We start from the raw sequence: 4516 nt of genomic DNA, 5'->3' as shown, positions 1-4516 counted from the left end.
GGAGGAGGAGGAGGAGGAGGAGGAGGAGGAGGAGGAGGAGATTGGCTTTACACCCCGCCCTTCACTACCCAAAGGTGTCTCAGAGCAGCTTAGAAACTCCTTTCCCTTCCCCTCCCCACAACAGACACCCTGTGAGGTAGGTGGGGCTGAGAGAGCACTTAACCACGACACCAAACATGCATAAACGAATATGTCAGTTAGCTGTTGTAGATTTTCCAGGTTGTGTGCCCGTGGTCTTGGCACTGTAGGACCTGACTTTTCGCCAGCAGCTGTGACTGGCATCCTCAGAGGGATAACACAGAAAGATAGAGTACTCTCTGTGTCAAGGTGAGAAGAAAGATGGTAGGCAGGTAATTTATATCTACTCAGGAAGGTGGGGTAGGGCTGAGTCATGATCTCGTAGGGGTTCCCCGGGCTGTGAACATGCTATGTCAGTTCTTTGATTACTACAGAGAGAGAATTTGCAAATCCCTGCAAAGACCCCGGCCTGAGACCCTGGAGAGCTGCTGCCAGTCTGAGTAGACAGTACTGACTTTGACGGACTGAGGGTCTGATTCGGTATAAGGCAGCTCCAGATGCGTTCATCAGGGTTGTGAGAAGGATGATCAGTGCAATTTAGAAAAATAAGATATTCAGAAGATGAACAGCTGGAGAAGGAGAAATGCTGAAGCCGTATCTTCCCTGTAGGCAACATTTGACCTGTATTGGACCTGTGTCCACCTGTAGTGGGAGCTGTGGTGGCTCAAGTGGCTAAGACGCTGAACTGCAGGCTGTGGAAGGTCAGTAGTTCAGCAGTTCGAGACCCAGGTGCCGCATGACGGAGTGAGCTCCCATCTCTGGTTCCAGCTCCTGCCAACCTAGCAGTTCGAAAGCGAGAAATTGCAAGTAGATAAATAGGTACCACTTCGGTGGGAAGGTCACAGCGTTCCGTGCACCTCGGTGTTTACTCATGCCGGCCACATGACCACGGAAAAAGTCTTCGGACAGCGCCGGCTCTTCGGCTTGGAAATGGAGATGAGTACTGCAACCAGACTGGCTTTCGAGCAAGGGAACCTTTACCTTTACCTTTTAGCACCTGTAGTGGCGATAAGGGAGTTTCTAAATTAGTTGAAGAGTGTCTCTGGCTCAGATCCTATTAAGCGTGTGCAGAATATTGTGGGGTTTGATCTAGAACCCACAGGTTTGTCCTTTTGGCAGTCCACGGTATCCGTAAAGCTCTCCCCCAGCACCACATTTCAAAGGAATCCACTTTCTTTCTGTCTGCTTTCTTCATTGTCCCACTTTCACACTCATATATAGTGGTAGGGAATGAATTAACTTGATGTTGGTCACTAGTGACACATCCTTACACTTAAGAAGAAGGGATTGGATTTCTACCCCGCCCATCACTACCCGAAGGAGTCTCAGAACAGTTTTCAATCTCCTGTCCCTTCCCCTCCCCACAACAGACACCCTGTGAGGTAGGCGGGGCTGAGTGAGACAACAACTCTGAGAGAACTTGTGACTGACCCAAGGTCACACCAGCAGCTGCATGTGGAGGAGTGGGGAAGAACCTGGTTCTCCCAGATTAGAGTTCGCGCTCCTAACCACTACTCCAAAACTGGCTCTCCTTTTCTAATTTGTCAGGGATGCTCTAGGCCAGGGGGGTCAAACATGCAGCCCAGGGGCTGGATCAAGCCCCTGGAGGGCTTTTATCAGGCCCGCAGTGGAACTGGCTGTCTTCTGCTTCTTCTTCCAGTTCTGCTGCTGCTGCTGCGTCATCGTAGCTTTGCAGTTTACAGATACACACGTGAACAGCATACTCAAGACTGCAACAGCACAGACATTTTGATGCAATAATTCAGAGCGAGAGGTGTCCGTTATCAGACACTGTTAAATAAACAAAATATTGCAAGAGTGCTCATGTTTTAAGCATGCTTTTATTTTAAGTAAAAAAAAACCCTTTGTGTCCTTTATAGAGTTTATATCTCCGCTACCTGGCATTACATTTTATGACACACGTGGCCCGGCCCAACAAGGTCTCATTTATGTCAGATCTGGCCCTTATAACAAATGAGTTATAACCCCTGCTCTAGGCTGATCCTGCATTGAGCAGGGGGTTGGACTAGATGCCCTCTATGGGTCCTTCCAACTCTGTGGTTCTATGATTCTACCTCCTTCATGGCTCCCCCCCTCCCGTCCCAATCTCCTCCTGACTTCTTGGTTGCCGTCTCCCTTTTGGTTGATGAACACGCAGATTGGAAACCATTTATACAAACTTAACGTGTAGATCTGCCACCACTTTTATATCTTTGTCTCTACTTTATGTATATCTTTTTAAAATGCCAGATTTTAAGTTCCCCCACCTTGTTCTATTTTGTGTTTTTAAGAAGTAAAAAAAATATAGAACACACACACAGAGGCTTCATTTGTGCAAGAATGCACGCACAAACTGAACGACTCTGTAGGACTGAGGTCTTTAGCCTTTGGAACACATCGGGTAATGTACTTCCAGCGCCCTGGGGATCGCTTGCAAGTGGGTTTTCCTGTTTCACATCAGAAAGTGCAGTTGCAAAGAACTGCTGAAGCGTGTTGAAAAGGAATTATCCAACATGTGTTCAAGTAGCCTCCCCAGGGAGTTCAGGGAACTGCAGTGTGGCACGGTTGCAAAATAGCACCAGGGTCCAGCCGCATCTTAAAGACTGACAGCATTTCTTTCGAGATGAGCCGGTGTGAGTCATGTAGCCCACTTTGCCAGATGGATACGTGATGGGAAATCATGCTGGGAAATCTTAGGGGGGAAGATTGGGGGCCGGGCGGTGAAGAGTAGGCGTCGTGTTGTACCAAACTATAATTCCCAGAATTCTTTGAATGAAAACCAGGACAGTTCAGCTGGTGTGAGATACAGGACAGGGGAGAGGAAAGAAGAAGAGGAGGAAGAGGAGGAGGAGGAGATTGGATTTATACCCCACCCTTCACTACCCAAGGGAGTCTCAGAGCAGCTTACAAACTCCTTTCCCTTCCCCTCCCCACAACAGACGCCCTGGGAGCAATGTTCCCTTTAAGGTGTGCAGTCTCGTGAGCAGAAATTTTACCCTGTCAGCCAAAAGTGGTCCTAGCGTTAAAACTGTGAGCGGGCCGACATTTAAAAAAATTATTAATGTGTACAAACATACAAACAACATACAAACTATTATCATTTGTATTACAAGCCATATATTTCTATTAAACTTATTTATATGAAACATATTTGTATTACTTAACCTCCCAGGCTTAAGGGCACAGAGAGTCACTTTGCAAAGCACCAGAAGCCACCAGATCGCCTCTAGCAGGCTGCTGAGCCCGGCTCTCCCCCCTCCCACCTTTTCCAACTAACTTTGCAGGCTTAAGGGCACAGAGAGTAACTTTGCAAAGCACCAGAAGCCACCAGATCGCCTCTAGCAGGCTGCTGAGCCCGGCTCTCCCCTCCCCCACCTTTTCCAACTAACTTTACAGGCTTAAGGGCACAGAGAGTCACTTTGCAAAGCACCAGAAACCACCAGATCGCCTCTAGCAGGCTGCTGAGCCCGGCTGTCCCCACACCTTTTCCAACTAACTTTGCAGGCTTAAGGGCACAGAGAGTCCCTTTGCAAAGCACCAGAAGCCACCAGATCGCCTCTAGCAGACTGCTGAGCCCGGCTGTCCCCACACCTTTTCCAACTAACTTTGCAGGCTTAAGGGCACAGAGAGTCACTTTGCAAAGCACCAGAAGCCACCAGATCGCCTCTAGCACGCTGCTGAGCCCGGCTCCCCACCACCACCTTTTCCAACTAACTTTACAGGCTTAAGGACACAGAGCAGTCTTCCTTCTGGGCTAGGGTATCTCCAGGAGCACGAGGCAGAGGACTGCCAGGGAGGGTAGCAGCGCCCTCTTTCACAGGGCAAGCAAACCACAGCTGAGGGGAGGCGGGGCCAACCCAGATTAGGAAACACAAAGCATACTGCTGTGTTTCTGTGCTGTCTGAGCAAATGGATCCGTGCTGCATGGCCATTGGGAAAGGAACCTCTTGCCCCTGCGCTGTGGTCACAATTGCTGTGCTGGCCAGGGGAAATCGGTGCGTCAGCACAGCTTGGCGCAGCTTAAAGGGAACCTAGCCTGGGAGATAGGTGGGGCTGAGAGAACTCTGACAGAAACTGCTCTTTTTCAAGAACAGTTCTGACAGAACTATGGCTTGCCCAAGGCCATCCAGCCAGATGCAAGTGGAGGAGTGGGGAATCAAACGCGGTTCTTCCAGATTAGAGTCTGTGCATTTAACCACTACGGAGGTGGCGTAGGGTTGCTGTATCTGGATTGGGAAATACCTGGAGTTTTGGGGGGGGGTGTGAAACGTGGGAGGGCAGGGCTTGGGGAGGAGTTCCGACCTCCACATGGTATAATGTCGTACAGTCCACCCTCCAAGGTAGCCCTTTTCTCTAGGAGAACTGAGCTCTGTTGCCTGGAGACCAGTTGTAATCAATACTCCCTCTAAGCTGTGGAGTCTTGTGAGCCAAAATTCTA

Source organism: Gekko japonicus, unplaced genomic scaffold (genome assembly GCF_001447785.1).
Source record: "Gekko japonicus isolate JY-2015 unplaced genomic scaffold, Gekko_japonicus_V1.1 scaffold2438, whole genome shotgun sequence".
Lineage (NCBI taxonomy): Eukaryota > Metazoa > Chordata > Lepidosauria > Squamata > Gekkonidae > Gekko > Gekko japonicus.
Note: the sequence above shows the minus strand (reverse complement) of the source record.